Below are 14730 nucleotides of genomic sequence, written 5' to 3' on the forward strand. Positions count from 1 at the left end.
CGGAGGAAAGAGGCAGTGGGGTTAATACCTTCGTTAAAAGTCTGACCAGACAGTCTAGGGATAATCCATGAGTTTCATTTGTTTATATGATGTACAGCCCCACTTGACACAATTAATGAATAATGGAGTGTCCTCTAAAGAGATACAGTATCTTACAAAGCTCTCAAAACATTTAGTTCTACCTTCCTATATATATTACTACGTGCATACTAATGCTTCTGGCGTGGTGTCCAGAGCGCTCTTCCAACCTCAAACTCTAAATTTCCAGTGGTCCGAGGTGTCGGAGGAGAGGCACAGGACGCTCCCTACCCCACACAGGGACTCTGTTGCTTGCCTTACTTGTCATCTTCTCGATGTTTACTTAAACACTCACAAGGGCACACAACTGGGCTCGGAACTATGGAGATTCAGGTGAGTATTTTCTTGGATGGCTCATACTACATATTATGTTACAGAAAGTGCAACGGACTCACAGTCAAGGAACCTATATTCTGATTTCAAAACCACCCGCTAAGTGTTGGCATCTGCAAGCTGGGGGTATCGAGGATGACGCGGGAGTAGTGCTTGTGTCGAAGACGGCGGCGATGATAAGAAGAGCAGTACTAATTGGGGCGCCTGGGTGGCGCAGTCGGTTAAGCGTCCGACTTCAGCCAGGTCACGATCTCGCGGTCCGTGAGTTCGAGCCCCGAGTCGGGCTCTGGGCTGATGGCTCGGAGCCTGGAGCCTGTTTCCGATTCTGTGTCTCCCTCTCTCTCTGCCCCCGCCCCCCCTCCACGCTCTATCTCTCTCTGACAAAAAAAAAAAAAAATTTAAAAAAAAAAAAAAAAAAAAAAAAAAAAAAAAAAAAAAGAAGAGCAGTACTAACACACGGTCTCTGGAGCCTGGAACAACTCCTCTCCTCTCACCTCATCCCCACAGCAGTCCTAAGCAGGAAGGCACTATCGTCACTGCTGTTTTAGAGATGGTAAAACACAGTCACGGAGAAGTCAAGACACGTGGCCAAGATCACAGTGAGTCAGATCCCAAAGCTGAGAGTCTGATGCTTCGGCTGGCGCCCTTTAACCACGCGCCATGCTGCCTCTGGACTGCGCGTGGCTGTGGACGGGACCCAAGCTCCTGAGCCATTCATTTAACATCCTCGTCCAGGCTACCACCGTCTCTTGCTTAGACTCCTGCAAAAGTCTCCTAGCTGGTCTTTCCACTTCCACCCTTGCTCCCTGACAATTTGGTCTCCAGGGAGAAGCAAAGGGCCTGTGTCTAAGACGTAAATCTGAGCTAGCACGACCTCGCCTACAACTTTCCAGTCTCTTCCCACAACCAGAGAATGAAGTCCAAAGTCCTGGACCCAGAGGCCACCATCTCTGCCCCTGGCCTCACGTTCTGCCACACTCCCTCTGCTCACGGAGCTCCAGCGGCACCGGCAATCTCTCTGGGCCGTGCCTGTGCTTAGCACACTCCCCACGGTAGCCTTTGCACTTGCTGCTTCCTTGGACCTTCACACCGCTGGCTCCTTGCCACTCAGGAGAGAACTTAAATGCCACTTGCTCAGAGAGTTCTTCCCTGGCCACCAACTCAGTCTAAAGTGGGCCTCCGGTCACTCCAGTCCACCACACGAATTCCCTCCACACAAATGACTTCTTCTGAAACCACCTTATTTACTTCTTTGTTGTCCAGCTACCCCGACCACAGTGTGAGGCCCAGGTCTTTCTTAGCGATGTTTCCAGTATCAAACCCCCAATAGCAGAGATGGTTTTTATACCTAAAAGGAGCTGAATCAATAGCTATGGAGTATATGAATATTTATGGAAATCCTAATCAAACAAGGTTATGTTTGTGAAAATGCTTTTTAAAACTACAGTTCTGGGGAGGGGGGTGAGGAGGTGGATGAAATAGAGGAAGGGGGATAAAAGGCACAAATTTCCAGTTATAAAATAAGTAGGAAGCAAAGAAGCAATATGCAGCATTGGGAGTATAGGTAATGACAGTGTTACAACTTTAGGGGCACCTGGCTGGCTCAGTCAGAAGAGCGAGCGACTCTTAATCTCAGGGTTGGGAGTTCGAGCCCCACGCTGGGTGTGAAGATTACTTAAATAAATTAAAACTTCAAAAACATAGCGTAGCAACTTCACAGGGTCACAGATGGTAGGCAGCTAGATTTCTTGTGGTCACTGGTAATGCGCACAAATGCTGAATCACTATGTTGTACTCCTGAAACTACTACAGTATTATATGTTAGTGACACTTCAATTACAAAAAAGATACTTAAAAAAAAAAAAACCTGTGAAATTCCCTGTAAGATATAGGTCTCAAAACTGTCTGTTTCCATTTCATTACAGCGGTCCCGAAGATAAAACTGGCCTGTGGTAAGAGCAAGGACAAATCGGTGCTGATTTTAAAAGACTTTCTGTATACAAGTCACTGTGCTTACCAACTTTATTTCATTGAATCTTCACAACAGCCCTAAATTAGCTTCTATTATTAGCCCCCTTTATAAAAGAGGAAACACGGGAACGTGCTCAACACTGCAGAGTAACGGCGGGGCTGGGACTAAACAGATATGCTCTCGACCACCCTTTGTGTGGATATTAATTCTGTTTGATCTATTTTTCCGGAGTGAATTCAACTCTGCAGCCCCACAGTTTCTGCACCATTTGGCAAACACTGTTCTAAATCTTAAAAGGAATACAGAGAATAATTAAGACAATTTATTCCATTTTAAATTTACTCTAACTTTGAAAGAAAATACAAAAAGGAAAGTCCCTATATCAAAATGATTTTAGAGCAGGCACCAACTTGTTCTTGCCTTATAATTAAAAATATAGTCAAATGCAGCGTAGACCCTAAAACCTGTAGGTTTAGGAAAGAACCTAGGAAATAGAGTACACGCCATCCACATCACACTTGTATTAAAATTACGTTTCCAGGGGAGCCAGGCTATACCCCACAAGTGCAGCAATGGTACAGATTATAAATATCTTTGACACACACCTTTATGATCTGCTACCACCTGGGAGGGAAAACAAGTTCTTAATTTAAAAAGTTACTACAAGTAAAGACCCCCAGGTAGTGGGGAGGCCTGTGCCGGATTCGAAAGCGGTGAAGTTATGGCTAGGGCCTCTAGATGGCACTCTTCCGTCTTCTTTCAGTTTCCACACAGTGTGTGGTGCACGAAAGGTGAGTCCTCTACCAAATGACCGAGTCAGAAAGACGTTCAGTTACAGGCTTGCTTTAAGACAGGATTTCCAAGGTAGTTTCCTTAAAAACAAAAGAAATCAACACCAATATAATCAGCCTTGCTTTGAAGATGTAGCTAGCTCAATTCGGGATCCTGAAACCTGTATTCAGCCATCCTTCATCACCTATTTGATTTCAGATGCCTTGGAAATTCCCCAGAAAAATGCGAACAAGAATTTATACACACACAAAAATTGCACGTAATTTCGTTCTGTTCAAGGAGCCCCCAAATCATGCCACGGGTTTCTCTGACGTCTATGGGTCCCAGGTTAAGGCTTCTTGGTGACAGTGAAAATACCTAAGAGACCAGAGTTTTTATCACGTGTGCCCTCCAGAATATCCAGCGTGCAAAGGAACAGAAATCTCACTTTCCATGTGTTGCACAGATGGTAAAACATGACAAAATGCAGAAAGCCAGATATTATCATCAACTCCTACTTCCTACACAGCTCGTGAAATTCAATTCAAGCTAGATTTGAACAGACCATTCTACAGAAAATATGGACAGAGGGTGAAGACAAAGGCAATCAATGCCCCAAACCTACTTCCACAATAAACCACGGGACAGTCGATTCAAATGAGTGGAAAGAAGACAGGGCCTCAGATCAAAGGGCACACACGTCAACTTTTCCAGCTGCCAAAGTGCTCTAGTTTAATGTCAAAAACGGCCCCATCCCTGGATCCCTCCCTTGGACAGGCAAGGAGACCGAAGCGCTTCTTAGTGTTGGTGTGCGCCAGCCCAGTGAGGGGTCCCTGCAGCCGCCGCCTCAATCTGCCCCATGCACGATTCCGACCCCGACCCCGACCCCGACAGTGTGAATGGCCACGGGCCCTGAAACTCGATCTGCCCACAGAATGCTAACAGGGATGCTCCGCTCAGGCCCTACCCTGCGGCGCTGACGGGTGTTTGGATGACTCTCTGGAGAGGGAGCTGCTGGATGGGCTGGGTCCTCAAATGGGAATTAGTGGAGACTGCCAGCGCAATTCCATCTGAGGGGACCGGGTCTCAAACACCTTCCTTCTTTTTGAAACTTGATAATAAACAGTTTTCTCTAAGGGGTGGAAAGTATTTGGCCTGGGGTGTGGAGGGGTGGGGGCGCTAAAGTAAAGGATGGGGAAGGGGAATTAAAAACCAAGGTCAAATTCACCAAAGAGAGTTAAAGAAGTTTCGAGGCCAGGAGAAGAAACGAAAACTCAATTTCTGGACTCAAAGTCTGAGAACATGGCCCCTGAAGACAGGTGAGAGGCTACGGGGTTGATCTACCCTGGAGAAGAGAAGGTGTATGTGCAGCAGCCAGGGGTGTACAGGGTGTCCTTCAAGTATGGGAAGGGCTTTTATAAAGAAAACAAAGTGGATTGATACCATGCTGCTCCAGGGGCCTGGATCGAGATAATCAGGAAGTAGCAAGTTCACTTTGGGACACGTCTTTCTAATTGTGAGACTTGATCCAAACTCCCGGGCCAGGGTCTTAGGGATCTGAGGAGGGGGCCTCTCAGGGGAGCGAGAAGGGCCGTGAGGTGAGCAAGGCCACACGTGCAGTACGGCTGATGTTATATCCGCCGGTCAGGTTAGTGTTCTGAGTAGGAGTTCGCTTGCAAAGTTAAGTCCAGAAGCAACCAGGTAGGATGAACTCCTCAGTCCCCCTCCAGGCCCGAAAACCATGTAACTGTGAAAAGGGAATGATCCGCGTCCTGTGAAATAGCATCATTATCACCAGACACGTTTAATTAGAGGCCGGTACCTGAGATGTCATCAGAAGGGCTCCCAGCATGATGCGAGGACAGAGCCAGGGTCTGCCTGAGCTGTGCGGCCACGGCGCCTACCACACCCGACACGGAACACGCCCCCCAGAACGCCGACACGATCGATACTGGACTACGAGACGCTAGACTAGCCGGCCACCGCTCCTTCAAACAACCTTCCTCATCGGATTCTGAGAAACCGCAACAGAACGGGCCTTCTCCACGCTTCACACCACAAAGAGCAGACAACTGTCATTTTGTAGCAGACTGAGATGTGGCAGTGTTTGGGGGCAAAAGCCTAGGTCAGACGGTTTCCGGGGCTTTCCCCTGCAGCTTTAGGGTCCTTTGTCTCACACAAAGTTGAGTTACAGGGTCCCTAACTCACTGATGTTCCCTGAGAATATAACCTGTGAATCAGACGGGTGCTCGAGTAGACATCTGCGTGCAGGCGGGGCCTCAGCATCGAGGTTCTGTTGCAATGAAATAAAACAACACCTAGCAGCTAAGTCTTTTCCATAAACCCCGTGGATGTGCCTGCAAGAATTAACACTGTATCTTTTGCACGTTAACAGGGTGAGGGTGAGAGAAAAGAGTCAAAACCACCATAGGGAGAGAGAGAATGCAAGATTAATAGACCAATTCCTTCAAAAATACTATTTAATAATAATTACTAACATTTATTGAGCACTTAGAGGCTAGGCAGAGTAAGAAACACTTGAAGTTAATTAAGCATTTAATTCACAAACGCCTATTACCATCATACCCATTTACAGATAAAGAAATTAAAAATCACAGAAGTTAAGAAACTTGACCTGAATATAACAGGCAAATCCTGGTATCCTGTGCCAGGATACAAATTCTGGTCAGTCTTACTCCAAGGCCAGAGTTTGTAACCCATATAGCACCTAAAATAAATTGATGCTTGATGTTCTACTTAGTAGCTAGCATATCCTTAAAAAAAGCAAAGCAAATCAATTTTCCTTTTCTGATCATCAAATGCCATGTAATCACCACGGGTTCCATCATGACAGAGCCACCTACAAGCCAAGTTCATAAAACATTCATGGTCAGGAGGCTACAAACTAACTGGCAAACAACATCGAGGGAGAATGGCGAGTTGGATGGTGACGATTTCACTGCTCCAGCCAAGAGCGAACTCCGTGCACACACTCTTGCTGCTGCTGCTGGAGCCTGCTGGAAAGCCAGAAACAATAGGGTTCCTCAACCCAGGCGCCACAGACAAGGAGAAGGGGTGGGCAGGGATCTGCGGAACTGAATCATCAGAATCTTCAGGCCGATCCTACAGATGGAGGGAATGCCGACCATCGCCAAAGCCCTTCATGTGATGCCAAAGTATGGGACAGGGCAAGGCAATCACTTTCAGCTCTGAGGGCAGAGGAATGGTCTGAAAGAAATTGAGTCATAGATTCTTTCTGACCACATAAAACTGCTTTGAGCCGGGGGAACAGAAGACATCTGTGTGCCAGGAGGCATGGGAAGAATGCAAGGAAGAAGCAATTACTCAGGAAATTCCTGTTTCTTCCAGGTGCTTGGAAGAAGGGGACACGAGAAGGCATCTCACGTTGAGGACATTCTGGTCGAGACCAGGTGTGTTCAAAGGTAATTCCAAAGCACTCAGCCCGAGAGTTCTTTATCTTCAATAATTGTAACAAAGTTCTTAATAAAATGTTTAATTCCCCAGCACAATTCCAATTGCAAAGAGGGCTCTATTTTTCTCAAATCTCAAAATCCGGAATGGAAACACAAATAAATTGGCTACTAAAATCTCTAAAACGTCTGCTGCCTGGAAAATGAATAACCTTGTATTTTTTTTTTTTTTAAATTAAATGGCACTAAAGTCTTCACGCTTTTCGGAAGAAGGACACTATGTCATATACTGTCAGATTCTGTTAGCCATTTGCCTTGCCTAGCTTGGGTACCAGTCTGGGGGAGAAAAGATACTATGATAGCAGACAAATTGGACAAGACAGATGAATGGTCCACAAGGACAGTCTCTGGATGGAGCCATATGGCTTTGACCAGAGCCCTTACTGTACATATTCTGGACTGACACATGTTTGTGCCTCACAAGCTCCTCTTTAATGCTATCTGCCTTTCCCCAAAAGGAAAACCATGCACAAAACATACTGTTCTTCATAATGAAAAGAAAATAGAGTCTGTCATCATGTCCTAGTCCTGTCTTAATCACAGCTAAAATAGTGTGTCTGTCTTATAACATTATGAGCCTATAGAAATAATTAAAAAGTAAATCAAAAAGAAATCAGAGGTGTTTTTGCCAAGACATCTTCTTTTGGTTAAGAAGCTGGCCTGAGTTAGGGACCCTCGCTCTGCCCAAAGACAAAGACCTAGAAGTGACATTTTTTAAATACACCCAAGGAAACCCTGTCATTGTCAGCTGTCAGCTAAGGTCAAACCTGCTTTATACGGTGACTATTTTAAAATCTAAACACAGTAGACAAATGGTCTTGAAATAAGACATTTATTTCTATGTGTAAATACACTGAATATGCTACCCCATAGATGTATTGAGAGACTGCATAAATGTTAAACACGATCATACAAAACACATGTTTTTGGTGTTGTTGCCGTGAAATTTTGTTATACTGCCTATTGCTGGAACAATGGTGCTGTAGGGATCGGAAGGCTTTTTATTCCACAAATTCAACTGTGAAACATTACCGTCACAACAGAAATATATAAACATCCCCAACCTGCAAATTAGTTAAGGGGGTTTATTTAAAGAAATAGGCAATACCACAGTTTTACATAACCAAAGAAAATACATGTTCTTGAAATTAACTGTAATGGAACCCAATCTACAACAGTGTTGGCTGTAATTAGATGACTCATAAAAAACAAGCATTGAGATCAGCTCCTCTTGTGTTAGAATGGCATTGAGGAAAAAAAAAAATGTCTTGTTTTGAAATCATTTGCTTTCCATTCTTTTGGGGAAAGAAAACTGGGAGTCCCAGGACTGAAGTATTCGGTAAAATTCCTCGGAGAACAGTCCAACAGTATGAGATCAGACAAGAAAATGGAGAGTGCTGGATCTGAATACAGATCCCAGCACCACCAGTTTCTGCAAATTGTTATCAGAATGTTCTGGAATAAATGGTAAGTTCCTTATAACTAAACCCTGTGAGACACTTTCTATGGCTGAACACAGAGGCCCAAGGAAGGTAGCCTGGCACAAGTGAGCAAATAGTGATGGGGCTGGTCAGAAAATCTTCTTGTAGGGAATGAACAAGCTTAGGAGGAGAAACTTTTCTCTTTGGTTTCAGCAGTGTTTCCAGACTGATGGGAAAACAAGTGGGTGGCCCATATATCTCCATTCATTAGAAAACCACCACCTCTTTCTTGAACTTTCCCTGGGTGCTAGTTTTCCTAGGTGGCTGGGATGCTGCAGAATGAAGCTTCAGAGATCAGGGGGTTTTGGCTTACAGGCTGGAGAGGCCGACAATCATCTCCAGCCCCGACCTGGGAGACACCCCGCTGGCTAGAGGGTCTCACTAGAGGCTGTCCTGTTTGAGGTTCACAGTAAAACAAGTTTTTGTTGCTTGTACTGTCATATCATTATTCAAATAGGTTTTTGAGTACTAATGTCAATCCTTAGAGTAGAGCAAAATTCTGCCTTAGTTTTACTCCAGAGTTCAATGTAGAGTACATGATACTAACTCTTTTTTCAATACATAATCCAGATGTAGATGGACAAAGGTATCCACCCCAGGACTCTCTTGATACCTGGAATAACTCGGCAGATGCGTATTTCTTGAGAATTCAAATACCATCAAAGACAGTCAGGCGGTTTCCGAAGCCAGACTGCGAGTGTTCAAATCTCGGCTCTGCCGCTTACCAGCTGTGTGATTGGGGGTATGTTACTCAACCTTACCATGCTTCAATTTTCCTGCTTATCAAATGACAGTAGTCAGCCTACTTCACGGGGGTAGTTCTGAATATAAAACGAGTTAATGCAACAGCACCTGGTCCAAAGAAAGCGTTCAATGAATGTTAGGTATTACCTAAACCTCTGGAGTCCTTCCACTTAGAACTTCCTCCCTTTTTCTATTTTCCTCCAAGGGGTTGACATAAGCTCAGAGACGGTTTGCCTGAAAGTGATAATGATAAATAAGGCAGCACCTGTATGTACCCATGGTTTCCCATTATGATAGGTAAAATTAGGGGACGCCTGCTTAACTCTGGAGTAGATCCAGCCTCCTCCCTGACACCATTTGTGATTTCTGCTTTCACGAACACGAAAGCGCTACACGGATTTTCTCACTGGCAGTGGAATATACCCCAAAATGTATGAGAGCCGCCTTGAGGATGCTGAGCCCCTTCGGATATGGAGACTGGCGGATGAGCGACTTTAATCTCCTGGCCCGGTCCCTCTAAGCAAAGTGCTTTTAGCCAAGCACGATGCTGTGCGGATGTTGATGAGGGAGCCAATCAGGGCAGAGCTGCTGCGTTGAAGTGCAAGCTTTTTGGCAGGGGCTGTACAATACAGTCTCCATCAGAAGCATTATGTAAGCCTGGGTCTTGTGTTCCCAGTGATAAAATGCTTATGCAGTATTACAATTAATTACGGCACAATGAAGTCTAATCAATAAGGACTCAAAAATATTGTCCACAAGAGATCTCTCTCTGCGCTTGCTGTCGCGGCAGGTTTTCCACTGCAAAGTAATTTTCCTTCAGTTAAATAAATGACTGATCTTACAATATGTGCTAGCAGGTAGCATGACTGGTGAATAAGACAAACTAGGCTTGAGGAAGTAGGCCTCTGATGGTTTAAAAAAATACACTGGCACTTAATGAGTTTGGTGCTCGAAATATTTAAGTTGCTGGCTTTCCCTCAGTTGGGAGGGAGTGTCAGAGAGGCTGCCAACACATGTGGCCAGGCAACGGCTCATCTTCTGCGACAGCTCGAGAAGCAGCAAGTTTCAACTTTTAATCCTTCCATAATTTCGGCTCAAGGTTTTTCCCTGACCACTCTCCAGGAAGCTCTGAAAACTTTAATCCAAAAACACTGGTCTAGACTAAACTTATTTCACTTGAGACATAGGAAGCCAACCCTGTAATAGATCAAAACATTTTTAAAAGTAGAAGTCGCTTGCCATGGTCATTCATGTAATAACCTATATAACAAAAGCATGTAAGACCAGTGAATGATTTGGGTCATCAGTGAATTACCTGTTTAATAATAAAACCCAAGAGTCTGGTGTAAGATTCTACTGGTAAGTGGTGATCATTCGGTTTTTCACTAAGAAATATTTACTAAATGTTTATACACTACAAGGTGCTGACAGGTTTTATGGGAGATGATGACGCGTGGAACACCGTTCTGATATAAAGAAGCTTATATTCTAGGGGAGAGGGGAAAAGGACACACATATAATTGTAAAACGAGGTGGTACAAAATTGTTCAGCCTCAAATAAACCCTCTTTTAAATTTATACGGCTATGCTCCAACTTGGAAGCACGTCTTCAGTGGATCTTGGGATGGCCATGGAAGGAAGCCTGTATCCAACATATAAGACCAGGCATAGAAATATCCACTAATTGTGAGGACACTTCATTCCACACATTACTGACAATAAAGAGACGCTTAGAATTCCTGAACTAACTGCGTCCATCTGTAGAGCATGGACACCACACAGCTGCAGATATTCTGGAATTCGACTTAGCTAGAAGAAGCTAGATGGTGCGGCCTTACCCACTTGGCCTCCCAAGTGCTAATTTAGAAACCAATCGCGGCTCTGCCGGAGCATCCAAATCCTTCAGGCAGAAAAGTGGATCAACTCAGCTCAAGCCTATGACAACAGCCTGAGAAAAGAAAGGATCTGGCTCTTTAGGACTTTCCTCGACCACGGTATCTTCTGTGGCACGGTAAGAGCCGAGCTGACAGGCTGGAAAGTAGCTGGCTCCAGCCTTAGACAAAAAGTTAGCTCCGGCTCTGTGGTGACGTGTCCCTGCACCCAGAACCTAGGGGTGTAAGCAGAAACGGGGCTCGGGAACAGACGCTGAGCTTCCTTCAGGTGATCTTGGAATTTTACGGCACTATCGTGTCTGAGCTACGAAAAGACTAAACGGCCTATGAGTTCATTTTCTCCTATGCCTTGTCCTTTTGACAGCGTTGTCTGCTGGGCCGTGGGATTCAGGCCCATGTTATTAGGCAAGGCCAAGCACATGTACGTCCCTGAGGGCAGGAGAGCTCATCCTGGTAACACAGCAATTGTCTCCTCATTTCCTAGGCTGGGTTGTTTTTCATTTTCTGTATTTAATTGTATGAAAATGTTTACTCCTACTTAGGGAATTACTTGTTCAGAATTAAAAAGCGGCCACCTTTAGGATAATAATATTGACATTCTCTGAGCCTTTACACTTTCATGTTAACCTATATTACAAATTTTAGTTCTTTCTAAGTCATTAAAATACTCTACAGTTTATTTCTAAGCACTAATAGACAATGTGGTTGACAGCATGGTCAGTTTTACCAGCTCCACTATCCGAAGCCAGCTCCGTGAGGCTGGAGTAAAAATCTTCTGCTCTGACGCAAGGGGGTGGGGGTGGAGGGCAGAGAGAATCCAAGTTGCTCGCAGGAAATACTGGGGACATTGGAAGAGCAGAGGAAGCGGTTTGTTTACCTTGCCCTTTCTTTGCAACAGTGTGGCGCGGTCAAACAAATACTGAATACAGGACCAAGTTAGTCATTTACTACCTGTGTGACTCCAGGCAAGTCAAGCCCTGCCTTCAAACTTCACTGGCAAAATGCTAAAAGAGTATGTATCAATACCAATTCCAGAGCAAAGTTATATAGCCCAAATCAGATCAAGTATAAGAAGTATTTTGTAAACTCAAAAGCCCTAAAGAAATGTAAATCACTATTGCTGCTATTATTATTATTTGAATTCAAGTGTACATGCTGGAGGAGTTGTGATAGTTAGCATTTAAACGAACCTAGGTAGGCATCCATTCATTTAACAAATATCTACTGAGTGCCTACTAGGACCCAGGCATTGTCCTAAGCCCTAGGAATATAGCAGTAAACAAAATTTTATTGCAGTCAAGAGGCAGTGGGGATAGGGACACAACGAACAAGTGAGGTCAGGCAGTGGTCCTTGCCGTGTAAAAAAAAAAAAATGAAGCAGAGGGGCGCCTGGGTGGCTCAGTCGGTTGGGCGTCCGACTTCGGCTCAGGTCATGATCTCACGGTCCGTGCGTTCGAGCCCCGTGTTGGGCTCTGTGCTGACAGCGCGGAGCCTGGAGCCTGCTTTGGATTCTGTGTCTCCCTCTCTCTCTGCCCCTCCCCCACGCACGCTCTGTCTCTATCAAAAAATGAATTTAAAAAAAAAATGAAGAAGAGTTCTGGAAAGAGAATGATGAGGGGTAGTCAAAAAGCACCTCTCAGAAGGGACTTTTAAGCAGAACCCTCATGTGAAATGAGGAAGCAAGCCTGCGTGAATATTTGAAGGAACTGGGATGTTCGTGCTTGGCGAGTGTGACAAACAGCAAGGATGCCTCAGGGACTGGCGCTCAGAACCCATGGTGACCAGTAGCAGGAAATAAGATTAAAGAGGAGGGCCAATCACGGCTGTACCTTGTTGGCCATCATGATAATGGCTTTTTGAACTTTATTCTAAGTGCAAATGCAGGCCAGGGGAGGATTTTAAACAGGACTCCATTTACTAACTACTTCCTATTTACTAAGTCCTGTTACATGCCAGGTACTATGGGAGGATGTAGACAACTGTGAAAAGAAGACACTTCATCTTTATTTTCTCTAAGCTTGGTCTGGTGTGGAAGATGTGCAATGAAAGAAGTAATTACAATAAAGTTTAGTAAGTCCCATGATAAAAGAAAAAAAAAAAAACCCCAGATCCCGAAGACTGGTAGAAATTACCTCATTTCTTTTTCTAGCACATCTAATTTCTTATTCTAGAACAGAGGAGTGGGTGGAGTCGGGCTAGGGCAGGAGGAAGCATTCTGGGCAGAGGGAACTGTTCTAAAGCACATCATTTGTCCTGGGAACTAGAAGGAAGTCAGGCTGATTAGGTATAGAAAGGAAGTTGGGATCGAAAAGACAGGCAGGCACTGGGTCATAAGGTATTTCTAGGCCGCTGTTTTTCTTTTTTTTTTTTTTATTTTTTTTTTTTTAATTTTTTTTTTCAACGTTTATTTATTTTTGGGATAGAGAGAGACAGAGCATGAACGGGGGAGGGGCAGAGAGAGAGGGAGACACAGAATCGGAAACAGGCTCCAGGCTCTGAGCCATCAGCCCAGAGCCCGACGCGGGGCTCGAACTCACGGACCGCGAGATCGTGACCTGGCTGAAGTCGGACGCTTAACCGACTGCGCCACCCAGGCGCCCCTAGGCCGCTGTTTTTCAAACAGCAGTCACGAGATCAATCTAGGAAGTTATAATCGGCATTTTGTAATGTAAAATATACTGGGGGGTACTGCACATCATAGTAAGGGGGTGTGTTTTTTTTTTTTTTTTTTTAAAAAAAAAAAAAACAACTTCTGTTCAGTAGTATGGATATCTGTGTGTTCCAGGTCACAGTATAACACATTATTTACTATGGTCATGGTCAAAGTGTTTGAAAGTCAATGCTCGTGCCACGTTAACCAGTGAACTTTAGCCTAGAGGCAAGCCACTGGAAAGTTTAAGCTGGAAAATGGATTGATCAGACTTGTGTACGTGTATGTGTTCACTGCTTGTTTCTATACATGTGCTCCTGTAGCAGTGTGGAGAATGGATTAGGGAGGGGCGAGACTCGAGCCAGAAATCCATTTAGTTGGCATTTTTTTTTAATTTTTTTTTAATGTTTATTTATTTTTGAGACAGAGAGAGACAGAGCATGAACAGGGGAGGGGCAGAGAGAGAGGGAGACACAGAATCTGAAGCAGGCTCCAGGCTCTGAGCTGTCAGCACAGAGCCCGACGCGGGGCTCGAACTCACGGACTGCGAGATCATGACCTGGGCTGAAGTCGGACGCTCAACCGACTGAGCCACCCAGGCGCCCCTAGTTGGCTATTTTTTAATCCAGGCAAGAGCCACTGCAGAAGATAGGTATGGAGGGTTGAATGGACAGGATCTGGTAACTGATCAGCTGTGGCAATGGTGAGAGAGGAGGGGGAATGAGGCTGGTTCCTGCCTTCTTCAGATGGTGATGCCATTCACTGAGATAGGGAACGAAGGATAGGGAGGGGGAGGCTTAAGGTCGGTTTTGAAAATGTTTCTATTGATGTGAATTCAAGACATAAAAGTGAAGTTGATCAGTGGCTACAGGCTGGTTAGGTCACCCTTCGTCCCAGAGGAGAGGTCTGGGCCAGACGGTTCATGGAGCATTAACTGGGGACTGAGAGTCACAGTCATCACCGAAGCCATGGCGGTAAATAAGATGGCTCAGAATGATGGTGGAAAAGAAGAAAGCCTGAAAGGATGAACAGAGAAAGAGAAAACTAGGGGAGATGACAAAGAAGGTGCATCCAGAGAGACAGGAGGAACACTGGAGGGCATGGCATCCGAGAAGCAGGGAGAAAAAAGTATTTGACAAAGTAAGGAGTGACTCACCTATAAGAAAATACACAACCTGATTTAAAAATGGGCAAAACACTTGGACAGACAAGTCACCAAAGAAGACAGACTGATGGCAGACACCGATATGAAAAGGTGCTCCTCGTCATACATCATGAGGGAATTGCAAATTAAAGTAACGAGAAACCACTACTCATC

The 14730-nt window shown here is 44.9% G+C and overlaps 1 protein-coding gene across 7 annotated transcripts in view; it reads right to left on the reverse strand.

Annotated features, from left to right (window-relative positions):
* SIK3 (SIK family kinase 3) overlaps nt 1-14730 on the reverse strand; it is a 247582-nt gene that overhangs the window by 33440 nt on the left and 199412 nt on the right. The window contains exons 1-2 of one of the 7 annotated variants that reach the window (XM_040483124.1): nt 11609-11614; nt 11015-11020 (exon numbers count right to left, since the gene is read on the reverse strand). The exons of the other annotated variants lie outside the window; for them this stretch is intronic. The gene's annotated coding sequence lies outside the window, so the exon portion shown is untranslated. Of the gene's footprint in view, nt 1-11014; nt 11021-11608; nt 11615-14730 lie in introns of those variants that run through there. 7 annotated transcript variants of the gene reach the window in all.

This window comes from Herpailurus yagouaroundi, unplaced genomic scaffold (genome assembly GCF_014898765.1).
Source record: "Herpailurus yagouaroundi ecotype Mexico unplaced genomic scaffold, PumYag 161, whole genome shotgun sequence".
Classification (NCBI taxonomy): Eukaryota; Metazoa; Chordata; class Mammalia; order Carnivora; family Felidae; genus Herpailurus; species Herpailurus yagouaroundi.